At 29.6% G+C, this 27996-nt stretch overlaps 1 protein-coding gene across 1 annotated transcript in view; it reads left to right on the top strand.

The window, feature by feature from the left end:
* The window catches only part of LOC140040041 (tensin-3-like), a 118368-nt gene that overhangs the window by 7343 nt on the left and 83029 nt on the right, over positions 1-27996 (top strand). The window lies entirely within an intron of this gene.

Raw genomic sequence — 27996 nt, 5'->3', positions numbered from 1 at the left:
GAATCTTTAGCAAGTCTTGAGTCATTGAACGCATAATCAGCCGTGTCATATCAAGTCACGTATCCTTGTGTGGAAAGAGATCTGAATCTAGAAATAGAACAAAAATAGTTCCAAGGAGTAAAATTAACACTTATCTGATAGGACTATTATATTAAAATTTCAAAATTAAAATAAATTTACTGCAACAAAGTAAACTTTTTTGAATTTACATCCTTTAAATTTCAGGCACTCAGATTACACCTATCAAAGGCAGTCAATCAAGTACAATGTTTTATGATATATCTCAGAATATAGGATTGTAAGGAGGAGGGTTGGTACCTGTCTCAGAATACGATAGACACATAATTTGCATTATGGTCATTTTTCGTAAGTTCGTCTCGCGTATATTTATAGTATTGCTTACTGAAATACGCTGCCTCACAAGTTTTGTTCACTTGCCAACTGATGCATTCTTAAACTGCTAATATATCCAATAATGAAATGCATATTCACAAGAAGACGTCTGCAACAAAGACACTGTTAATTGGCCTACTATGTATCAACTTCTTAAAACATTGCCGTATCATTCCTCATGTTAGCTTGGATTTCCTGTGCTTCATCCCTCGAGATAGCTCATGCTTAATGAGTATTATTCATTAGGACGGAATTGTAGTGTTGTAAATTATTGGTTTTATTGCTAATACTGTTTCCAGTAATGGACTATGTGTATAGATATACTATAGACCGATTTGTTTATGCTTTTACAACGGTGATTTTTTTTCACTATTTTATTTTAATATTTGATTTATTCATTTCTTTTTTTTTTGTTGGAAATGTCATACAGTAGCAATAACGTAAACCTAATCAAGTAGTTGAGAACAATATATATAAGTACTCAATAATTATTGATACAGGTGTAATAGTCCATCAACTTCCATATTTTTTTATGGGACTTTTGAAAAATGTATTAATAAACAAAAATGCATATTAATTTAGAACTTTATTTTTAATAAACCAATTGGATTAAAAACTTAGAAATTTCTGATTTCGCTTAGTAAAAAAACTAGATGAACATGCGTTTGTTTTTTTCTTTTACATTTTCATAAAATGTAAATTTGATATCAAGAAATTCATCTCGTAAATAAAAAAAAAAATACACTTAATTATATTATGTTATACAGTATTTGTAAAATGACAAGTCACTTTAGTAGGCTTTAATACATTCTCAGATTTAGGAACTTAATGTCATAATTTGTTGAAATTTAGATTCAATCAGACAAGTTAATTCCTAACAAGATCATTATACAATTAACAAATTACTGCAAATCAACTGGATTTCATTTGTACAAACACTTGATTTGTGTTTTTAATTATAAATTACTACTGTGCAATTACTCTTTAGTTCGTACTTGTTTTCAATTAAGTTCATAATGAATACCATTACATTGAATCGAGTCTCAAAATAGTCTGCAAACATTTTCTATCAAAATAGATTTCTAAAGCTCTGTCTACACTATCAAACTAGTTTCACAAACAAAATTGAGCCCAAATGTGGTAGTGATATGACATCATCATGTCCATATATGGGCACATCATATTTTTTTGTCACATAAAGTTTGATAGTGTAGACAGAGCTTAAGGAGTGTACCATTTTCAAACATATGATATTGTAGCACAGTAGAACACAATCAATATAGATTGTCCCCTTGATGGGGGGTGTCCCCTTGATGGGGGGTGTCCCCTGAATAGTGTTGGCTTTTACTGTTTATATCACTCGTTCATTTCAAATGAAAGTGTCCTCTAAATAGGGACGTCCTCAAAGAGATTGATCCTGCTGTACAATGTCTAATTTAATAATATAAAGACAGAATTTTTAAAACAAAACAGTTTTTTACACATTATCGAACAAAATTTATTTTAAATACTAAATTTCTAGTTATTGTATTTTTACATATTTATCATTATATTAATTATATATAATAACAACTACCAGATGTTTCAGTTCCACCAAATAGAGGGCTTTGGTATGAAAAGATAGTCAAAGCTAGTTAAATAATTCAAAGTCTGTGTCAATGGTGTAGGCACATTGGTGTTAATCTGACAGAACAGAGGAAGTGAAATCTGCACTAGACCGCTGGCTAGGAGATTGATATTCCACTGGGAAAATTAAGTCCCTTTTCAGTTTGAGGGTGTGTGCCTTGTGGTTTTACAAAATCTCTAATTAACTCAATCACAAATTGTCAATTAGTGCAAGAACGCATGGACAAGATTAGTTAGCAAGTGAGCTATTTTGTAGATAATAGTTTTAGTATTCAGAGCTCGTTTATGATGTTGGATGTATTTAAAATTTTTTGGCAACTGAATTAATATTTGGTCTTATCAACAAATGTTTTCTGCGATTCTGAAGGCAATTATTGTTTTTATTGAGAATGGAAATGTGTTTATGTTGATATCAGAAAAAAAAGTATGGGAAAGTTATATATATAACAAACAGCGAAAAAAATGTCTTTTTTTAAAAAACATTTATATTTTGTTTTTGTTCTGTGTCTTTTTGTTCTAATATGACAATACTGTAACGTATGGTGAGAATACTGTAACGTATGGTGACAATACTGTAACGTATGATGAGAATACTGTAACGTATGGTGAGAGTCAATAAAACAAATGCGTAGTACTTAAAATACATATTGTATGTTTGTTACAAAAACAAATTGTTTTTGCAAACTAAACAAAGATAACTTTTTGAATATTTATTAACCATTTTTATATGAATTATTCATAAATACAATAAGACTATGCATTATTGTAGAAGCTAATAATGAATTATTCAAAATGAATGCATATGATTCTGTTTTTGTGTGTTATATTGCTTAAATTATAATGAATTATTCATATTTAAATATGATTATTTGCATTGATTATTGTAAAACTATTGAATATTTATTATCAAGTAATGAATTATTTATAATATGCATATTCTGTTATTTGCATATGATTATTGTAGAAACCTCAAATGCTCTAATATTGAATACTTAACACCTAGTAATTTAATATTCATATTATATGAATATGCATTATCCTACTGTTTTATTATACAAAGTGTTCTTACATGATTATTTTCCCTTTCAATTTCTGTTGAATGCTTTCCTTTAGAACGGCAGTGATTAACGATGTTTCTTTTGGCTAAAAATAGTATTGCTTGTAATGCTGTAATTAACGGCATGATTGTTGTGTTTTTAAAACAAAAACATCTGAAAGGAATGTTGCCTAAATGATTGGCTGGTACACTTTATTTCCATATTTTAGTAAGTCTGACACCCCAGACACCCCTCAGACTACCCTTATCACGATGAACAAAGGCATCAGTATCGAAACCTCACAATCATTCTTCAATAACGTTCAAAAGAAAAGTTCTCATAGGGGTGCAAAGATTGGGTAGCATTAAAAAAGCGGCTTATAATTCAACGCGTTGAGAAATACAACAGGATGGTAGGATATTACCTAAATAAATAATTTCTTCCCGTGTACTATACGGCATTGACTCGTTAATAACATTAACACTTGACGCTATCTCTGGGTAAAGTATTGCACTTGTTAAAAAAGGGGGAAACTTTAATGACAGGAGGTGTCTTCAATGAGACATCTGTTCAAACCTTACCATTTACCATTTCATTGATAACAGAATGGATACAGTAGAACCCCTATTTAAGCCTTATGGACCCAAATAAATGCCCATTTATTAAACTGTACTGATGTTCTCTGGATATAAAGGTTGATTGTAGTATTAAATTATATTTCCTCTTGTTCATTTCATGGGAAAGTGTCCCCTTGATAGGAGTATTCCGTGAGTAGGGTCTCCCAACTGACGGGTTAACTACTGTATAAACAATATTTAAATGTATCTTACCTTATAAGAATATTAGAACAGGGGCATATTTATTAATATTATTGTGATTGTGCTTCTTTGGAGTGTAGTATGAAAGCCTTCATACCTTATTTGAATGTCGCAATTTTGAAATGCCTCCGTGTAATAGGACTTTATTTATGAACTTTCCAAGCTTTCAAAAGGAATTTAAGTACAAATTACCAACATGATTTAATTCATGGAAACATGGGAAATGATCGTGCCATCAAAACTGTATTCAGAATTAACAACCAATGAAAATGCCATTGAAGTCCGATCAACATAGCTATGTTCGATTAAAAACTTTCAGTTCATTTTAATATGTAAATTCAGTGGATAATTATTGTTGATTAGCGTTGTACGACCTTTAATCATAAGACGACTTTGAGCTAATTTTACTAATTACCTAATATGGAAGTGAAAGTTTAAAAAAAGCTAAGATTACAGCCAAACAAAAAGATGCTATAAAATGAAGGCTAGATTGACAACTACAATAAAATCTAAGCTACTAATAAATTATTTACAGAAATTGTGGCTATTTTGAAGTTATGAACTATTTTTAAATATCTATTTTTGACAGACTATTTATATTATATGTTATATGAAACACAGTAGACACCTTTAAACAAAGTTTCCCCTGAATAAGGGTTGTCCATAGTGTTAAAACATATATTGCCTCTTGTTCGTGTCCCTTCTACGGCATTTTTTAAATGTACTAAAATAATTTTAAAGACATCTTATAATAATAATTAATAATATTAAATTATAATATCCTTTTCTGATGATTAAATATAGATAGAAATGTCAAATCTTGACGTCTCTTTCGTTACTTGGAATTAGTTTTATACTAAATGTTATTTAAACATAATCAGTGCATCTATAATAATGTAATATCCGTTGAATATTTTGTATCAATTATCAAGATTGAAGATGATCTTATTAAATATACCAATATGAATGGAGAAAAATTAATATAATATGAATAACAGAAACACAGATGAGGAGAAAAATGTATTCCGAGTTCGGACAGATTTGTTTTTTTGTAATTTAAGATACTTGTTGTTTTATAACAATATCTGACAGAAACTTGTCATTAATGACTTTCTCTCTTCTGACCTTTGCTTCCAATTGTCTGTACTATAACCGTTTGTTTTTATATTCTTTTTCTTTTCTTTTGTTCTTCTCAAAATACAATTAAACATCAGACTGTTTCTGAATTGTTTTCAGTCGAAATGAAATTATTTTTGAGACAATTATTCTGGGAGTATAATAGTAATGGTTGTTTTTCACTTCCACAATAGATATTAAATTATGAAGAATGAAAATAGTCTACAAGTACATAACATTAAAAGAAAAAAAAAAGCATTTTCTTTGACCAGCTGTTAGCTCATTTCCATAATGGAAGTGATAATATTTCTTGAGGGATCCAATATTTTAATGTATTTAGGAACATTGAATGTCTGTATTACTTTTAACGATATGTATTCAATTTCTGTAAACTATTTTTTGTTTAAAAAAAACACAAAAAACTCATTCACAATCTTGATACTAACCAAGAATATTAAATTCCCTGTAGGCCTAATTTGTCAGATAACAAGATGTATAAGTCAGCCATGACCACAACGAAAAAAGATATTTTTGTATAAAGATCGTTTCTTATTATTATACGGTACCGCAATTTTAAAAACTGTCTTAAAGCTGTTTAAATAATGAAAATGATTGAATACACCTCAAAATGCTAAATCACTCCAGACATATTGGCCTCGTTCACTTTGATGTTACGCTTAGATAAAGATGTCTGATAGCAGATAAAGACGAGAAAAAGTCTATCTATCAATACAGCGAGTTGAAACGTTGCTACCTTGCCAGGCAAAGGGCATGTATGTTGTCAAAAACAGGATTTGATGATCTTTTCAATTAGTAGAACAGCATTCACAATTTTAATGACGTTGTTTCACCTTCACTTTTTATTCACCATTTTAGTTTAAAAAAATTTGAAATAAGTTTATTGGTAACTTATAACACATAATTTGTTTTATATATATATAACAATTTTAATTTGGTATAGGTTAAAAATAAAGCACCGATCAGCTTTCATATGAAAGATATACTGTAATTATCACAGTACTATAAGTAAAAACAAAATACTGAATACATTAAAAATTTATTTTGAATTGGTTATACCGACAAAGAACAACATAATAATTTGTATAAAAATCATTTACAAATCTGTCTCATTTTAAAAGGTTATACAATATCACCAATTTTTTTGTAAGCTTTTTTCAATTTTTCAAGTTATTGACCTTTCAAAAATAAATATCAAACATCGACCTATTCCCAAACATCTCAATTTGTTAATTAAAAAATGCAAAACAAGATTAAAGTATTAGAAGTAAAAACCAATACATCAATATTACATATTTTACATCATTTTTACTAATCCATGTCCCCATTAAATATGTCAGAAACTTAATCATTTAAGCTAGTACAAAATACGGATAGAATATCGGCTATTTATTTCATTCCTTCTGTCACATTCATTCAGCTAATGTGAAATCAATAACATTCATATATATATATATGCATATTCTATATTTGTATGTATTGTTGATGAGCATATTAATTATTTCACGAGTGGACAAATAAATTAATTAAATTGAATTGAATTGCTTACCGGCTTTACAAAGTTAATGCTTGACATTAAAACTGCCCTTCAGATGTAACCTATAATTTATTACACTTTTATTAATTATAATAACTATAACAATAATCATTATAACAATAATTACAATAATTAAAAATAATAACTACTACAGTAGTAATGACTAAAATGTTTATGTGTTTAAATTTTAAATGTAAATATGTATAATTATGTTTGTATGATGTAGTATGTTTAAGCGGATATTAGCCCTTGATGGCATTTGCAGCAATATAGAAATTGAATTGAATTGAATTGAATGCAGAAGTATTTAGTGAATATGTTTCTTCCAAAACAGTATAGACACAGTACATTCAAAATAAAAAATATAAGAATAATTAGGATTTAAAAATTACACAGAATAATGTTTTAAAATAGTCAACAATGGGAAAAAATAGAATTTAAAGTGTGAAGCTACTGCTTATTGACAAATGAGAAAGTTTATGAATGACTGAACAAGTCATCAATACATTATCAATGCATTTATATGTTTTTAGGTCTTTCTTGATAGTTTATGTTTTGTCTAGCTGTCAAAAGTTCATTCTAGTTCTTGTTTTTTCACTTCTGCTGACTTGTATAGACAGTATAGTTTTATAAACTTTTGACCATCTGAGGAAATTAACGATTTGACAATAAAGTCCCAAGATTACTATGACCAGAGTTTAGTAAGAGTGGATAATGTCGCAGTGTATTCTCAACTCTATTAAGGTGTTCCTATGAGATTGTTAGAGATGATTTAGTTCAGAATATTTTGATATGAAGTATACTATTAAGTGTTGTTGAATTTTGTATTCATATTCATTGTGTGCCCTTATGTTGACTAGAAATAAACTTACCTTAAACACTTTTTAAAACTCGGATTCCAGTGGAATTTCCAAAAGTCTTCAAGAAATTTAACCTAAGTAGTGGGTGGAATTATACTTGAAAAAGGATTTTAGCATGGTATTATAATGTAATAAAGTTGTTTTTTCCCCATTTATTTAAAATATTTCTTGAATTTCTGCATACTTCCTCTTGCTTGTGACTTGTTTATTTTAAAAATATTGGTATTTTTTGTCATTGTATGTTTTAAACTATGTAGGCATAGGATAAATTTGTTTAAGCATTAGGAAAAAGAATTTTCTTTTGTATCTTAAGTGACAATAAAAAGTCTTGTATCTTGTATTAAACTGTATAAATATTTATTAAAAATTAATTTATAAATGTTATCTTAAAATTGTACAATGTCCAATTACAAAGTGAAACAATGTAAATGTCACTTATTTGGCTCATTATTCTCTGTCATCAAGTTTGTTTGTAAACTTTCCTTACTATCTGCCAAAATGTCAACATACCTTGTTGACCTCTGCATTAGCTTCCCTTTTGTTATTCTTTTACAGCACGAATAAATTAACATTTACTTTGTAGTGTTTGATGATGAAGATAAGATAGAAATTTAGGAAGTTCTTGATTGTTAATTAACGTGAACACTTTTTATAGCGAGTACAGTTAGGCCTTACTTATATATATATATTGGAATAGATATCATGTGTTGTGCATAGCCAAGTGTCTGTCAGTGTGAGCTTTTCTTTTCAACTAATACACCAAACATGTCAAATTTGAGGTTTGGGCTTGAGATTTCACAATTATGAATACACCCCCTTTTTAATGATTTGAAATACAATTTTGACTGATTGGTCAAAAACTTGAGATTTTATGTTCATGGTATGATAGCTCAAAGTTGGTTCAAGCATTCTAATCTTAACAATTGATATTTCCTTTTGATGTGAATGTTGCAATATAATTTAGAACAAAAATATTGATGGTAGGCTGTTTTTTATGTACAGCACCCACAAACTACTATACTAACACCACTCTGTTTGTTTGCGTAACTTTTGAATAAAATACTTCAACATGCTTGCATGTGATGTGGCCTTTTTCTATAAGTAAACCTTGGAACTGTATATGTCCATCCATTTATTTATTAATAAACTAAAGCAATTGACAATATCTTAAGTAGACATATTAATTTTTACTTCTCTACTGCTAACATGTGAACTTTACTTATAATGATACTCCTTAACTTATTAAAAAAAAGAAACGTTTATGTTGGCTAGGCGTTTTGTTAGAAAGTGATACCACTGTGTATGTTTCAACATGAAACAGGTTGATTTAATTGTTTAAAGACAGATGGGAAATTATGATCTAGTAATGGGTGGAGGCAACTTGTTGACAGCTTGTTCTAAGCTTATTGGCAAAGAGCAAACAAAACTCCTCAAGAATCGAGAAAGAAAGACATAGAAAGTTGACTAATCATATTGTTATTTCCCTTGTTTTAACTTCTGTAAAATGATTATGTTTCAAACATTACATTTTATTATTGCTTATTCTCTTGACATCGGGAAACTAACAGAATGTTCTCAACTCACAACATTTGGTTCAATTCCTTTTTCTTATTTTCTCCATGCTAGACTATTTGGCGATAGTTAGATTCTAGAGAGATTTGAAAACGAGTCCAATTATGATTAAGTTTAACTGAGTCACCTTAACAATTCAATAGTAAGTAATTCAGTTATTGCCAGATTATGGTGGGTCACACTAACTGATACGATAAGACCAGTTCATCCATTGTTAAGACCAGAATATTATCTCTCAAATCCTTTAATTGAGCCATAAAGCAATTGGTTTAGAACATAGTGTATAACTTTTTTTATTCAACTCTTTATTCTTAACACATGAAAGTTATAAAAAAAATGACTTTGTTGCTTAAAGAAAAATGTGTAAATTAAAGTTGAACACATGATTTGACCTAGATTGATTGGCATAATTTTGAAACAGTGGAAATTATCGGTAAATAAGTGAAAGCTGGCCGATTACATGTTTCTTGTCTCGGGAGAGCGATACCCAGTAAGTTCAGGCTTTCACCTGTACATTCTAATGTAGTGAAGTCCAATTTTATAATTTGTTGAAGCATGACTGCATGTTCTTGACCGTGTGATCCAGGATCCCCAGGAAGTTGTCAAAACTGTATCTGTCCGTGGCTGGCTCGCTGTAACTTTTGTCTCGTTACACCTTTGTTTAAATTCAATTAATTTGCGTGATTGATTCTTATTAAGTAAATCATCTATGATATAAATACGTTAAACCGAGGACATTAGATTGTCCTAGATTTTAAATTGAATTTAAATCAAAATTGTTAAATAAACTGTCTATTTTTAGAATTTAGTTCAACAATAATAAACAATCAATGGTTCTTTAATTTGTTGAATGTGTTAATTTATTAAAGATTATAGAAATGTTAAATAAAAATATCAAGAACGTTAATTTATTTGTGATTGATTATCTTAACAGGTAAACAAATAATGGACAATTATTCTTTTCATTAATAAAAATATTTAAAACATAATTTCATTATTTGATTATTGTTTCCAGTTTTCTATTTTGTGATTAGTTTCAGCATCAAGATTTGTTTTTTTTTTACAGTATCTGTTTTTCTAGGCCTCAGTTTGTACTAAGGTACTTCTTTTCATTTCTTTATTTGATTAAGATTGAAATCAATAAAATTCAATTGTTTTCTTTATCTGTTTGTATGATTCATTGTGTAATATTTATTGTTTCCTTCCGTTTGTCTGTCAACTTCTAGCAAACAATCAAATTATAATATTAGACAATCCTCTCTGTCATATTGCTTTGTTTTATACCTCTTCTGTCAACTCTAGCAAACAGTCAAATTATAATATTATACAATCCTCTCTGTCATATTTCTTTGTTTTATTCTGTAAGCTAGAAAACAGAAGATTGCAATAACCTAACATTACTCATCCATAGTCATACAATAGTACCCTATTAAGGTCCCAACAAAGTATCCCTAAAACATTAGTGTTAAACCATATGTTAGCCCTTCATTTTTTTCATAGAATAGTCTCCACTGTATTGAGTATTCTTTATTTATTTTTCACAAAAAAATCATTACAATAATATATTAAAAGAAAAAAAAGTATGAGTGTTCCAATGTAAGGGTTCAACTGTGTCATTTTTTTTCTCTTCTTCTATCCATTATTCTACATCTATTAAAGAGTTAAACGTCCTTGCAAAATATGTCTGCTTTAGATTTTCTCATAATTGATTTGTGATTCAAGGTTATTTATTTTAACTTCTTAAATTTGCTTCCTATAGATAACCAAGATTCTCTTCTTTCAAGAGACCCAAAACAAAAACACAAATATCTAAGTTGGACACATTTCATGTATTAGACAACAAAATGTCCCCTATATCATTACCCCCATTCCCTTAAAGAATGTGGTGATGCATCTTTTAATATTACCCCTCTTCTCTGAGACCCTTATTTAATAGACACCCATATTAATTAAAGGACACTTTCACATAAAACGAGACATATATATCACTACAGCCAACCCTTTCAGAGGACATTCTATTAGGGGACACTTTAACATAAAACAAATGAATGAGGTGTAATAAGGTATATGTGTTAACACTTCAGCTAACCCTTTCAGAGGACACCCTATTAAAGGGACACTTTCACAAATGAATGAGGTTAAATATATGTTTTTAACCAACCCCTATTCAGAGACCAACTCATATGAATGTGACACTTTGTTGGCATCCTGAAGGTTTTACTCTAGTTCGACAATTTCTGTCACGGGTGAAGAGTTATTTCTTTTCTCTCACTTTTGGATGAGGTGATATTTTAGGATATTTAGGTTGTTTTTGTTGAAGATGCTATTGTTAATATCCCGGTATTTTGTTTCTTTTTGTTTTGTATGATTTGTATATGGATGCACTATCTGAAATAAAGAAAATGAGTGAATAAAGGAAATGAATGGAAAAGGGGACGTTCAAACAAAATTGTTATATGCATTCCAAAAAAAAAAAAAGTTTAAAATATGAATTTAGTTTTACTTTCTACATTTGCAATTGAATTGGAATTTAATGTTTCTCTTTTTAAAGAATTACAAAAGTATGAGTAATTTCCGAACATACCAAAAGGTCTTTCCTATGTTGTAAATCTTTCCAACAAATTGGAATGTCATCCAAGACCCTTGTAATTATTGACATTTTCTACAGTTTTAACATTCTACCACGTTGACCCATGTTCTAGTCAGGATGTAGGTTAATTCAACGCAAGATCGCAGTGAATCAGGGGTTAAAACTCATATTTATGTAAGAATTACCTACCAATGATTCATAGGTGGGTAACCCTTGTTTTAAGGGGTTCGTGACAAATCATCATTATTGTAGATCTTAGTTAATCTATAGTGTCAATGACATCATTTTTTGCTTTAATTTTCATGCATTTGTAAGCTGTTGATTATTGGTCCAAGTGTCATAATTGTACAGTATTAGAATTCAGGTGCCCAGTTGAGAGCATCAACTTAATTCACCTATAAAAAAGTCACTTTAAGGGCAGCATTTGTCAAAGAGGTCAACTTTATTTAAAAGTTTTTAGGGCAATTAGATGCTACAGTTACTACAAAATGTGAGAGGAAGTTACTTTTAAAAGACTTTAAGCAAATTATTGTCTGCAAGAGAGGGGTTAAACTGAACTGAATTTTGAAAGTTTATGGCAGATTAGTACCTTCAGAAGTCTGCAAGAGGTGTGAAAAGGGGTTAAACTTAACTCAATTTTTAAAGTGTTTTTAGGGTAAATTAGTACATTTAGAAGTGTACAAGAGGTGTGAAAAGGTGTTAAACTTAACTCACTTAAGACAATTGTTGTTGCTATTGTATACACTTGTGAGAATGGGTTTTAACTTAACTAACTTTGTATCAAAGTGTTTTAGAGCCACAAACAAACAGTGCATGTAAAACAATAAAATACTACTGCTTTAAAAAAAACAAGTCATCATATCACAACAGCATTTGAAAGCATGATATGCTTCGTTCAGGACATTTTAAAAGAATGTGTAATCAATGACTTATTCTGAATTTTGTTAAATGTTTTCCAGATAGCTGATTCAAATCGGAAAATGTGTGTCATAATCACTTTCAGGAAAAAAATAACATAAAAAATGATGATCATCTATATTTAATTAGATTATGATTTAGCAAGTATCTCATCATAAATATGAATCATTGATACGGCTTTAATATACTGTATGTAGAAGGATTTTAATTTAGCCATAAATATGTTATAAAAATAATATCAAGAGAAGTTAAAGATATATTGTCCCATAAAAAAATATTTTTTTTAATTTTTTTGTTGAATATGTTATTTTAATGTCAGATAATAGTTATTCACTCTCACCAAAAATTGGGTCTGAAAAAATTGTATTTACTTGAGAAAAATGTAATTTAAAGCAAAAAATGGTCAAATTTTCTGGAAGACAATGAGTTTTTGGGTAATTTAACTGTTTATTTTGTCTTTTTATAGGTGAAATAATTTTTTTCCCCCCGTTTTATTTCTTATGGAAGTGAACAACTTCATTAAAACTGCAAAATGGCCTATTCAAAGTCCGATTTTTAAAATCTTTATTTTTCATGATTTTGGGGGACAATACATCTTTAAATGATTTAAATAGTATAAGCTTGAAAAAGTTTTCAAAGATATATAATTGTGTGCTTAGCAACACACATGCTGTCCATCGTACCTGATGAAACGTCTTTTGATGTAATATTGGTCACTTGTTTAGAGTAATATAGATTTTAAAAGATCTAAATGGTGACAGCACATATGATATATTCTTAACACTTCATCTTCACTCCCAAAGAGTTGAAAATGATAAAACTCCAATATCCTATTTGTTTGGATACAACTTTAAAAGTCGACTAATGTTTTATAGAAATACATCATAGGGTGGGACATACAGACAGACAGGATATATTTATCAGGATGTTGACATTTCATCAAGCAGAAACGAGCAAGCTATTAGCATTGATACTGTATTGCTGTTTTGGGAGATATACCAGTTATTAGGAAGTTTTTCATCATCGTATTACATCCTTCAATTTCCAAATGTTGCGTTAATCGTATACTGTCGTATTGAGTTCGACCTTAAAGTATTATTGACTTTTTTAACCATAATCTGTAGTTTTCAGAAGTTTTTAAATGTTTATTATGATTAAAATAAAATTGCTGTTTCATGTTTTTATAATCCGTCTCATCATGACCAGCCAAAAAATTATTTAAAAAAACTTTTTTAAAGGAAAAATACACTAATTTTCATACTTAATGCACAGTGAAAACTAATATTTTCATAAATAGAGAACATAATTTATATCTTTTATAACATGTACGTGATATTTTGGTGACCGCCCTGTAATCCTGCTGTGTAGAGTTCACTCCCTCTAAATTTCAATTTTGTTTTCATTAACTTAAATTTTACTGGTTAACAATTATGTATTACGTATATCTATTATATTCTTGCCAATTATTATAAGTATTTTACAATAAAATCTAGCATGACATTTTAATAATTGTTTTTAAATTGATTGAGCTCTTAATCAAATGAATCAGGATATTGAAAGTGAATTTTACGTCAATCGCTGTAATTTCGAGTTTTGAAAGACAGATATTTTTTTACTGAGTCTAAAAATATTTAGGTTAAAATATTCTGATAATTTATAAAAAGGTTCATCTTAATCAGAATGATCCATTAATGTGGACATTATATTCAGTTATTATAATACAGAAAACTAGAATACACTGTAGTTGACTATAAAACTATATCTTAGGTCATGGGCCGATCCAGGATTTTCAAATGGTGGAGTGCAAACATATAATATTAATAGTCTTTCAAATATAGATATAAAAAAAAGTTCATAATTTCATTCTAGCTCTGTAAGCATAACCCTGTAAGTTTTCACTATGTTAATTGGTTATCCGCAACGAAGTTGCAGGATAACCTCTTGTGATTGTACGAAATCATCATCTTTTTATTTTTCTTCTTTCTTTCTGTATGATTTTTGTGTAACGCTTTTCTCCAAAACTCGCAAACATAACATTTTGGTAACTATCTTAACATATTGACATTTACGTAACGTCGTCAAGCGAAGCTTTTCATGACGTTTACAATTGCGCAACGTGACTTACGCGCGATTTAACGATTTTGTCGTATCTAACATAGCTCGACAACCAAATAACATTTCAACTTGAAACTTTGCAAAAGTTTAATTTATATCATGCGCTAACTTTCTGTTGAAAAAAAATTGCGTGTTATACACAAAGTTACGCGTGCACGCGCATTTAAAATTTCAAAATGCGCAAAATTAATTTATAATCAACTTTCTACGCGTTTCATGTCGTTTTAAGCATGTCAAAAATTCCCACGCGTGCGCACATTTTTACGTGTGCGGTGCGCACGTAGAATTGAAAACGTAATTTTTTCGCGTGATTTATGTTTTTTCAGCCTTTTCTAGTAATTTTACCAAATTTTAAACAATTTTGACTTAAAGATACGTCATACGAGCACGTCGAATTGGCCAATTTGCGCGCGTTTTTTATGAAAAGGTTAAAAAATTCGTTTAAAATATGACTTTTTTTAAACAGTCGTAATTTCTAAACTAGATGGTCAAATTTTTGTGGATGACATTTTCTAGAAGTAGATGAGTTGTAGATATCGGATCAGGTATTAATATGGCTAACCAGACATTGTGACGTCATCGTATGGCCACGCGAATATAAAATTTAGGATTTTTGTATCTTTCGTCATAGCTCATCACATTGAATAGAGCGCATCTCCACTTATCCGTTTTCCATTTTCACCCCGATTTTGATATTGTCTAGGTCAATCAACTATCTTTCGCATGAGTTAAAAATATTTTAATTTTTTTGACGTCATCATGCCTACAAATTTAAATCACGTGTGGCATCAATTTCATCTTTACAGTAAATTTTAATCTGTTATAGCTCGTAAGAATAAAATTTGATAATCACGATTAAAACTTTTTCTGGAAGCTATTGGATTGTAGATACGAAATTATGTAAAAATGTTGCCAATCGGATGTTGTGACGTCATCATATGGCCAGTTAAATAAAAAAGGTCGTATTTTCATCTTTTGCGTCATAATTCATTACATTTAAAAGAGCGCGCATCAATATTTCACGTATTCAAATTTCTTCTACACGCTAATACGTTGTTGCTGAGATAATTTCCTTTCGGAATTGCTACCTTCCCGTTTCATTTTAAAACCGTCAACATGTTAAAAATTGCAATAAATAGCGGGTCCCGTAAGTTCACATATTCTACACTGTATGTGATATGGATACAGATTATACTGTGTATACTATATATGAATTTATATATAGATAAAATTCAGCAATAACAACATATCATATTCTTCAGTTCAGGTCATAATGCCAACGTGAACACTTCCTTTTGTCCTCAACCTATCCCCTTAATGTTAATGTTGCACCACTTGCGCGGCGGATAACCAAACTCGTCAAAGTGACGAGTTACATGTCTAGTATTAAGTTTGATTTCATATTTCGTTAAAATGAGTCTTATTTCTTGTACTAATTCTAACAACACAGAAGATCCTCATTAGCTGAGCAGAATTCAGTGTGGGTGGCGGTATTGTCGCACGGAGATACGGTCTCTTGGAGATCTGTCTAGTATGATTATTGTCTTGCGCTCGAATAAATCATAAAAAAATTTTACTTTTATGACATTAGATTAGTTTTATTAAAATATATATGAAATATTTATACTGATGATAGAAATTTGTTTCTGAAACATGTATGAGATCAGTCCTACAATAACTAAAGCATATAAAATGGATTTTATCATAATTTTTTTTGTGTCAGTTAAAATAATTTTAGATGATAGTATCCTGTCATAAATTAATATATTAAGTGCATGACATTAAATTTAATTAAATATATCGCATAAAAATATGTAAATCAATTTATTTATAAGTTTATATGTGTTGAAACATTACTCACTTTTTCACACCCATTTTCTCAATTACTAAATGGAAATAAGATGTCAGCATTTATTTAAAAACGATAGATAATTTTAAGAAAACTGAGCCCAACCCATAACATATCCCACAAGGACTCTACGTATCTTTTTCTGATATTACAACTTTTCAATAAAAATTATCATTTTTATATGATTTTTTTCTGCAGGGAGATGATAGGGAAAATGATAAGTGTATTTGTTATGTTAAATAAATGAATTGCCATAGAGATAATACATTTAAAATTATTAAACTTGTACAAAATTATTAAATATAATGTAAGGTTTATCTAAAAATGGGAAAAGTGAAATTTTATTTGATATTAAAACCAGCTGTTTAAAGAGTAATTCTTTGTAAAATATAAATATTATCGTATAACGCACTCAGCTAACTGGAATGGTTACACTTAAATAAGAATAAAAAAGGTTTTAATAAATAAGAGTAAAAATGACCCGAGTATTATAGTCTCAGGGGTCCTGGTTATGGAATTTGGTAAAATTAGGAGGTTGAATTTATACTTGAGTTACATTATGGATTTACAAAAGTTGTTTGTCTGAATTTAGTCTTAAAAGGGGTTAGACTTCAGACACATATATGGAAATAACGTTTTCTGAATTTTGCCCAAATTAGTTTTTTTTTAAATAAAATGAAATTTGGCAAGTAAACCAATACATACATGCATACATGAAAGACTTTGTATGAACTTTTATAATGTATATAATAGAAAAAATGGACAAAATACATCAAAGCCAATGATCTAACTTTGGTTAATGCCTGTCTTCCACTTATAATTGAAAAGTAAATTCCAATTTGACATGAAAATGTTAAAGTTTGGCAAAAGGGTAAGACTGTGTCAGAAAAAATTAAATTACCAAACTTTTAGTTTCGTTTAACTAAGAAAAATTATTTTATAAACATTTAAACTAAGATCTGATAATAAGGAAACTTTATCTAAAATCTATAATATTTTATAAGATTAATATTTGAATTGTTATCTTATTAGATAATTTTTACTAACGTCAAACTAAGTAATTGAAAATCTTAAGCTTGGTATTTCCCTCGTGTTACGCGCTCACCACATATTTAATTCATTTCAACACCCAATGCATCGTAAATTTGCTTAGCATTTTATTTAATTGACATATATGATAACATTTAAAATTAATGTGAACATTTTAGACCAAGAGTGGATTACAAACTTAAGTTTGTTATTATAAGAGCATTAAAAATCTTAATAATTAAGCTCACTTCTCATGGTTTGAAGTACATTAATTCCACATAGGAAAAACTAAAATCAAAATAGGATTCTTTTTTTTTTATTAAAGTATGAATGCTTAATAGTATTATTTTCTATATTGCCACTTCTGTTTGATGTGAATATTCACTGTATAGCTTTTGGCAACATTTAATAATCCAATGATGGGACACAAAGAAAAGGAAAAAACACTTTCTTTATTTTATATTTTGATTAGAAGAAACTAACTTAACTAAAATATATTGCCTAGACTCCAATTTTAATTTTATTATTTAAAAAAAACATATACAATAAAATCCCAACAAAATATTTTTTAGGTGGGATGTATAAGAGGTGCTTTTGGGCTTTGTTTTTTGTGGGTATTTTGATATAGTTGAAAAAAGTTATATCCCTAGAATATGGGTCTCCCAAGGAACTCTATGTAGTTTCTTTTTAATATATTAGTGAAAACATTACACATTAGTATTGTACCAATTAGAGCTTTAATCAATATAGCCATTGTTCTTTTTGAGACATTTTTCTAATTAAACAAAACCTTTTTTAAAAAATACAATGACTTAGCAAAAACTTAAGCACAAGTCTCTAACTAATTAGAATATAATAATCGTCTTTGTTTAAACACGATTTCTATTTAGGTATGTCTTGAATTATTGCGTTAAACAAAACATGACAATTGGTGAAAACAGTTAATTCCAAAAAACACCTGACTAATTATAAACATGTATATTGTGTTAACTAATTCTTTGCTTCATATCACAAGAATTTATGCAACAAAATTAATAAGGTTCATAAAGTTACATTAGAGGAAGTTGTATGAAATGTATAGCCTACTCTGTTCTTAGAGGATGTTTGAATGTTACGCTTGTAATCAGTACATTTTCATACATCCCAGGGCCCTATTTATACTCCTGGGGGTAAATAGCTATATCAACAAAACACTTGCTTTGAATATCAAGTAGTAACGATTGTACTGTGTAATAAATCATAATTCTAGCTCTCAGAGTATGTTTAAAAAAAAGGTTACAGGCAGTACATGGGCATGAGGTCTCTAATTCATGACCTTTTGTAAATAGCAATAATATCATAATAGGGAAATTTCAAATTTGAATATAAACTTTGGTTTTGCTTACACCTGTATCCCAAAAAGAAATTGGCATTTTGCTGATGATGCTATCACAATGAAGTTTGGTTTGTGAGCATGTGCAGAGGTTTCTTATGCTCTATTGCCTTTGTTTTGTGTGTTGTAGTTATGCCATATTAAAACACTGAATCATGCTGAAATATTGAAATTCAATGTAGGCTTACCTTGTTAACCTGTTTAGACTTATTTACCCTGGGTACCCACCAAAGTTTAAACTGTGCCCATGAAACCCACTTGTCTGGATGAATAACTAAGCCGAAATAGGTCCTTTAAAAAAATTCAAGTCAAGTCAATTACGTGCATATGCCAGAATTTACAGTATAATTATTAGTTTTTTTATCACCTGTTTCCTTTGATATTATCTAACAAATGTTAAGGTTGTAAACAATTAGAGTCGTTTACATAACATTTGTTCAGTTTATCAAATTGATTAAAAACAGAAATTAATGTATGTATATGCAATTTTTTTAAGTATTTAGTATCCGAAATCTGTGTTAAATAATTATGGCAATTAACCATGGATTGCCTTACTGTCGACAGACAGATTAACAACGATTGCTACATAGTCGTAGTGGCGTATTAAATGTATAATACCACGCCTTTTTTGTGCTTGTATAGTTAAAATACATAAATAGGGAAAAATATTTTATTAATGTAATGATTCCTTCCCGTCGCCAATGTTATGTAGGCCTAAATAAGTGTGTATATATATTCGGTCTGTCTCGTCCATTCATACTGATCGGCAACAGGTGACCATTACAAGATAAGTGATGAACAAAAGTTGTTTAAGAATAATAAATTAATAAATAATCAAAATAAGATATATCGCAACGATAAATTACCTTTTATTACTAACACTCAAGCACCAAAATCAATATCTCATAGAACATACCGCCTTCCAAACCAGAGCCGAACCAAGGGGGTAGCACTAAGGATGTGCGCCCCTTCTCAGCTACAATTAAATTATGAAGTACTTTTCTATATCTATTTTTAACGGACTATTAATACTATAATAATGTTAATGGTCACTCCTGGATCTGATATAAAACTTGCCCTCAATATCACTTTGTTTGTACTTTTTATTAGTGTTATATTGTACATGGATAGTGCCTTATAATAGCAACAGTAGCTAATAATAATAATTAAATATTACATCACCTACACCTACAGTAGACTGAGTACCATTTTTCAATTTTAGAAGACAAAAACCAGTTGTAGACTGAATAATTGAATTTATTTTATAGTGTTTTTGTCAATCTGGAATATCACAAATCTTGACTGAAGTTGGAACGTGTTCTCTTCGTTTTCTCGCTTTCGTGTGAATTTAAAAAATACTTTTTTAAATGTACAGCGTCAACCTGTCAACTGATGTAACAAAATAGAACAAAATAACATCACTATCTGTTTGTGGGAATTTATTTTGAAATAACGTGTGTTTTTCTGAGTACCTTGATCATATATGTCAAGGTAGAGTAGGTTAAAGATGAGTCAGAATTGACAAGACAAGATGACTGTAAACTTAAGTCTACATTAAATCATACACGCTTAAGTATGATCCAATCGCATTGTAAAGAATGATGTCATACTTACGCTATCAATCAGGTAAAGAGCGTGTACCTGAAGCAGTTGACGCGTCCTTCTTTCAGATATTATTTCTTTGAAAGACTTTTGCAATCTACAGTATTCTTCCATTGAGGGAGCTCTTTGTAACCTCCAAAATTTCTCTTTGTAACCTCCAAAAGTTACTCAAAATGAACTTGGATAAACAGGTTTAAATTGGCCATAATTATCTTTACATGCTTAAAGACATAGTAATGATTTATTTTAGTTAGTAATTAATTTAATTATGATATCTATAGTTTACATAGTAATTTTACTAATTGGTCTGACTCGTGGATATCACCACCATGTTGTGCTAACAAGTAATGAATGAGTAAAAGTTAAAAAACAGTGTCTCAATGAAACCAAATGTCAGAGTGTGAAGAAGTACTGTTGCATATATGAAGATGATTCTCATTTTTCTACAATATTAGTGTTTGAAATGATGATGATGAGTACAAGATTGCAAATTTGTCCTTTACTTATATAAAGGAAACATTTTTTCTTTACTATATAAAGGAAAAAGTGCTTCTGAACACTAAATTGTGTGTGCTTCCATGTGCAGCCTAGATAGGAACTAGTTACATCATGTTATTTCATTGTGCGTATTCAAAGAAAAAGTTTTCAGTTTCTAGAATTCGCAGTATCTTATTTAAATAGATATCTGTTTGTTTCTCTGTCATCAAATGTCTATCATAATTATGTCTTTTTTAAAGAGAATTATATTGACTCATCGCACTATTTTCATAGAATTATGAGATTAAATAAAAAAACAACATTCGTAATAACAAGAAATTTGTTTTTCAAACAATATTGACTTTACTGGATAGAAAACGTATGCACTGTCACTTTGTGTTATCGATTGTTTGAAATGATAACAGTTGACAATTATCACTTAGTAAATGTGCCAAGGTAGTTGTTAAACTACTCAACAAGTTAGAAATTGTACAATGCACAACAGGTTGCAAATCAACTCTTATTTACGCAAATTACTTTGCAATAGGAAACAAATTGAGATTGTAAAAACTTCCTCAAACAAATCATGTGACTTGAATCGACCATTCACGTCGAAGCCACACCTCAAGTTTTGAACTACTGGTGTCGTGTAGTATGACTTAGCTCGTAATCACACACCCATTTTTTCCCTAACGTCCATGTGTAAATGTTATCGTCTGCGAGATGTCTTCGTTAGATCTTCAGTATTAGCATTCAGGATATTGGTTTCAATTTTATTAGGTTAGGGACAATAAAGTATGTACTAGTAAAGGTAGAGTTGATGACACCTGTTGATATGCAAGCCCGCCTGGTATTCAGAATATATCAACGATTTACAACTGGCTGTCAAAAACTTTCAAGTAGCTGCCGTCTTTTCTTTCGGTTTTCTTGTAACAGACCACGAGAGGATTGTTCTCAAGTTTCAGATTAGTGAATACCAACGCCCAAACTTAGGTGGTCTTACTTATATTATGTCAGTTGCAATTAAAATGTTTTATTGATACATTTATTGTATATAACTTTCAGATTTAATTAAGTCAGAAATATTATGATTGGTTTGTGTATTCATGTAAAAATGTATAATTATTTTTAAGCATAAATGCATTTATTTGCAATATTTTAAAAGGTATATATTTACTTTCTTTTTCGTTTCCCTAGTAGAATATGCATACAATAACTGTATTCAATAATTGTTTTATGCAGTATTTACTGCAATGTTTTGATTATATAATTTAAACTATATTCATTGATGTCCTCATGGAATAGCATCAATAATAAATTAGATATTATTTGAAACACAAATTGAATTTTAATAATATATTGCAAAGGCTATTTTTAATTTTAATAATCCTTTGATGTGTCCTTCTAAAACAAAAATGTATCTTGAATCAAATGTCTTTGATCTCATGCAGGAATTAGTTTAGAAATATACTTCATGTTATATAAATGAATTGTATTGGTACGTAAATGCTGACAAAACTTTTAACCAATCTAGATGTCTATAAATTACTTACTTGTTTCCAATTAAATACTCACAAAAATATTTAAGACCATACATTTTAAGTTCACTGTGAGTGGTCCTTATTTATTATATATGTAAGATATTGTTTTCATTACGGAATTTATGGTAAAGTACAATGACTTAACAAAAATGAAAGGTTAGGCAGGAATGATTGCATGAAATTATTGACATTTTACTTCCAGTCATTTTTTAATGCTACATTTTTCCCAATCAGATCATGGGAAGTTTATTTTTTTAATTTCTAAAATGAAGCATTTTTTTTTTTTATTATTAAAGAATATTTGAAAGTAACATCTTAAATGCATTTTGACATATACGAACAGGGCATCATTAAACTAACAAATAGAGAGGTTTAAGAAAGTCAATTTATTTATTAATGAAAAATGTTATGATTGATGTATAACTTTTGATGGACACCCCAATGCCTCTTTATATTGGGCGTGGCTGTGTTGTCATAGACACCCCATGCCCTTTTTTGTCAGGCGTGGCTACGTTGTCATAGACAATTAATATTTGTTTTAAATTATGTCATTGCTAATTTTTCAAGATGAAATGATTGATGTTTTTTAAAATCAGTTACATCATCTCAAATTTAAATCATAATTTGTTTCTGATTTTTATGATGACCAATGATCTTTTTGATTTTGATTGAATGATTTTAAAGATAAAACTGATTATTGTCCAGTTTTTTCAAACTTTCATGATGACTTAACTTCACCTATGAATTTTTCAGAAGAAGCTCCTTAAGGTCTGTTAGTTATATTTGATTAATTTTTAACCTGTTTTTAATTTTCTTCTTTTTTTTACATTGACATCAGATCTAATTTCTTTTTATAATGAAAATTCTTGTTAATTTACACACGAAAGCTGTGAAGAACATAAGTAGATAAGAAGTTTTATTTTATAACAGTAAAGAAAAATTAATGTACTAATCAGTCAGGATTAACCACAATTTGTACCAATTTGCCACAAAAAAAATGTTAATGTCACATGCACCCTTTTGAAGCAAGATGCAAGCTCTAGTGACTTCTACTTCATTCATTAAATCAAATTACATCTTTGCCAATTTTTTAAAAATATTGAACTTCAGTTGCAGTGGTATGTACTGGAGCAATAACTTTTGAAGATATATAGTTACCACTGCAACCTGAGTTTGACAAACTACTAAAGATTCAGTTTAGAATATTTTATCTATCAAGTTGATCAAATTAAATATAATTATTAATGATAATATTTAGGATATAAAACTTACTGTCGTTTAAATCACTTTCATAAAAAAAACATTTAATTATATTAATTTTCTCGTAATCAGGAGAGTGCATGCATGTACACTTGATACTGCTTTCCTCACAAAACACACAGGAACACGCAATGTCCAATGATGGGCTATTTCCTTTGGAAAAAAATTAAATAAACTTCAAATTCATGTCAATCATTTTGATATTAATATTAAAATATTTTAGCAGATTTGAGATTTTGCAGAAATTTAGTGTCAATGATGCAGAAAGAGAAAGATTTGGTAGCATACCGAATCTGTTTTATACGATGTCAACATTTATTATTCACATCATGCCTTTTAATTTTTATTTTGAATCTTCAGAATGGATTACGTGAAAGATCATCCCCATTTTTTGTAGGTAGTTTACAAAACAGCTCTGCAGTCTTAATTTGACATACCCTTCAAGAGCCACAAGGACTTGTATTGACATTTAAAAATACAAAAAACAATCCACATTTTTTAAGGTATTTTACAAAACAGGTCTGAAGTCTTATTTTGACATACCCTACAAAAGCCACAATGACCTGTATGACATTTAAAAATACCAAAAAAATTCCTCATTTTTGTAGGTATTTTACAAAACAGCTCTGCAGTTGAACTAAAACTTTGTCACTCTTCAGGGTGGGTGATTCTTCTTTTTTTGTACCTTAAGCTCCTGTCGTCTCTGAGGCAACTCTTCATCTGGTTTGCGTTTTCTCTTTTAGCAAAGTCTCTGACGCATGTCACTGAACATAGCTTATTGTCTAATGAAAATGGAATGTTAGGATCTAATTGTAAGCGTTTAAAGTACGCGATTAAATTAACATTATTGAATTAGGTTTCTGTCACTCATCCAAGAACGTTTAGGGCGGGACATGTTATGTTACTAAGCAACTATTCTTTAGGGTGTGTTTATAGTTTTATGTTGGCTTAGTGATCTTTTTTTTTTTACATTTTGTTTTACATTTTAGATAAACAGCAATCATGACATTGCAGTTTCAGATGTAATTACTCATGATATTAATCATAATTGACTTGAATTGAAATTTGTAAAAAAAGTTTCTTAGATAATTGTAAACATCGTTTAATTAGCAATTATATTATACTGTAGTATATTAATAGTATTAGTACTTGTGTTAATTTCTATCAATGATCAACAACAAAAAAAGTACAATATAATAATTAAAAAAATACAACAATACCATTAATAAAGAATCTTATAAGACGATCCAAACCAATATTAACTATTTTAGTTGTATAGAGCTTGTAAATTGAAAAAAAATGTTAAAAATAGATAAATATACATTTTATATCATTATTTTTGTAAATGTATATCAAACGTTGAATGGTTTTCTTACATAATGTAAGTACTATACTTTGTTGGATTTGGATTCTTTAATTTGGGGTTAACCCCAGTTAAAACAACAAACACAACTACAAAGTAAAGTGGCAGGAAACACAAAAGGGAACTAAATCCCTATGACAGGAGCATGTGAACCCTTTTACCAATTATAAATTATAAAATATAGCATTTAAAAAAATAAATATCAGAAAATATCCACAAACAAATTTTTAGAAAACCATAAAAAAATACAAAAACAAGCAGAAAAAAAAAAAAAAACACTTTACCTACGCATTTTCTTTACTCTTCAATTTGTAAAAAGTTCTCATATACGTCATTGCTATCGTAATTGAGTCTTTAAAAGAGAATCAGTATGTCATTTCTACTTTCCGCTACTTTCACTCAGAGTCCGTCCGACATCTTTTCAATCAAAAAGGTGAGGTCGTTTGGGTGGATTAGTTTTTTTCTAATTCTGATAGCATGTCATGTTAAGGTCGTAATACGTAAAAAGTGACGCATCTTTCAATAAAATTAATCAAAAAGGAAAATGCAGCTCAGAATTTAAGGCAGATAATTTGAAGATTATTATCAGTGGAGCCAAGCAGATTCACTTCATGTGGTTACACTTGAAATCCAACATAGACCAGAAGACTGCTTCCCCTGTCCCCTCCCTGAAATACCTCTCCACAGAAAGTTCTCCACCCTAGAGGATTTGGTAGTACGCCTGCGGTTTAACTAAATGGAGATTTGACATATGTGTATTGTCAGTCAGTAGGCCAATCATAGCGTTACGCTGCAGTGATTCATTTATCTATTCTCAGCAGATGAACCCTGGGAAAGATGTCCGCTCTCCTGGGAGGAAATATAAGACACATCATGTTTAGGTTCTCTGTATTTAGAATAAAATTTATAGGTTGATTGCAAAAGCTGTAATGTGTGCAGAAACATTTTTCTTTAACCTTGATTTAATGAACTTACATTTTTTATTCGATTGATACCATAGAACCTCTATTAAGGTGACACCTTCAGAACCCAACAAAGTATCACCTTTATAGGCATCATGGATTGGCCTTGGTCAGTGGTGTAACAGCTATGAGCGCTCGCTCACTAAAGCCTGGGCTCCCGGAGCTTAAGGGGGCAGAAAAAGAGAGAACGAAAACAGGCATTAAAATTTATCGAAACAGGCTAAAAACAACAGAGGCCACTTAGGATCCCTAAACCATGGGTGTCTGCATTACTCCGCTGGCCTTGGTGTTCCTTGTTCGTTGCAAATGAGGAAGCATTCCCCTAGAAATGTCTCCTGAATAGGGTTGTCTCAAAAGAGTCTGAGGTCCTATTGTAGTATTATTCTTGAATAGCAGTATTTAGAAATGTGTGGCACAACTGGGTTCAGTTCCAACAAGGATATTCCAATAATGAATTAATAGTGTCCATTCATAATCTTTTGTGTTAGTTTGTTATTTAAAAAATATTATAGGGCCTAGTCTGTTAATAAAAAGTTCACTAAAAAGTACTTTTTAAATGGAGATATACTATGATGGCACTTCTCATGTTAACTATGAATATGGCATTTATTTTCTTATGGTCAAATCAATTTTTATTCCTTTGAATTCAAAGTTTGATTGATTTGGGATCGGTTTAAAATCAAAATCTTATTAGTAAGTGAATTACTCATGTAATGGTAACTTTAGACAGGACACGTTTATAGATATAAAACACTTTGGTCAAACTAGGATATAGCTATCTTCCTCTTCCTACGGATTTCCTGACTAATTTCTAACTTTTCTATCGTACCAATCAAACGTGCTTATCTATCACGTCAATTCATACATTAATCATTAATCGTTAGTGCTGAACTTGGGATACAGAATTGTTAAAGTCTGGGTGACTGGCGGATTTACATAATCTGTTCATCATCTATAGACCAGTGCAACAAAATCCAGTCGTGATATAGAAAGAAAGTTTCTAAATGATCTGGGAATTAATCAATTTTGTTTCGTAGTCTTGTTGTCTTTGCCGTGTTATTATTCTGTTATCTTAGCGTTACATATCCAACGAGTATTTTCCCTTGTTAGATTTGCAATGAATAAGATCCTTATGGTATTATATCTGACTTTATTTTAAGATATGCCTCAATCTTGTTAAAATTTCTTGTTCGTTCTTGAGTCAGTGCCAATATAATTTAGTTTAATGCAAATCAACCTATATTTTCATTTAGTTTTAAAAGATTCGGATATCATTCCTTAACATACAATTAACTGCTATACTTTTACTATATTCCCTTTTTTGTTAGCGTCATTCTAGAATATAGGCTTCTCGCATAAAGTTACCTAAGCACTACAGTTCCTTGCTTGAAAACGTAGCTTAGCATTATTATCCAATCAAATTACAACCATTATTACTTAAATTGTGTGACGTCGAATTCTAGCATTCTGTTGCATATCCACATCGTGACCAACCAATAGAGGGTGCTATATCATTTTCTTAATAAATACCAACCAATAGATGTTTTATTATAATTATTATTTAAAATATGAAACGGATAAAGGACCCTATATGAAAAAAAAACTTACTAATTGGATATAAAATATGACGGTAGCCTACATAGGATATAACCAGTTTGTAAATTGGTTCATGTAACATTAATGTGGAATAAATAACATGGAAACATTCAAATACCCAGTTACATTAGTAGTTTGATTTGATAGTAAAACATTAATTTTGATAACAGATAAGCCAGTAATTTATCAATGTGAATCATCTTCATAAACATAAGATAACATAACAACCTTGAAACGAAGAAAAATATTTTTGATAAATTAGGTCATTCTCTGACAAATGTTTGATTGAATTTGTTATATATCCCATTGATTTATGTTATATATATTGTAGGTTTATGTCAAGGC

The sequence above is a fragment of the Antedon mediterranea genome, chromosome 2, assembly GCF_964355755.1.
Source record: "Antedon mediterranea chromosome 2, ecAntMedi1.1, whole genome shotgun sequence".
In the NCBI taxonomy this organism is placed as follows: Eukaryota; Metazoa; Echinodermata; class Crinoidea; order Comatulida; family Antedonidae; genus Antedon; species Antedon mediterranea.
This window is presented reverse-complemented; position numbering and strand designations above follow the sequence as displayed.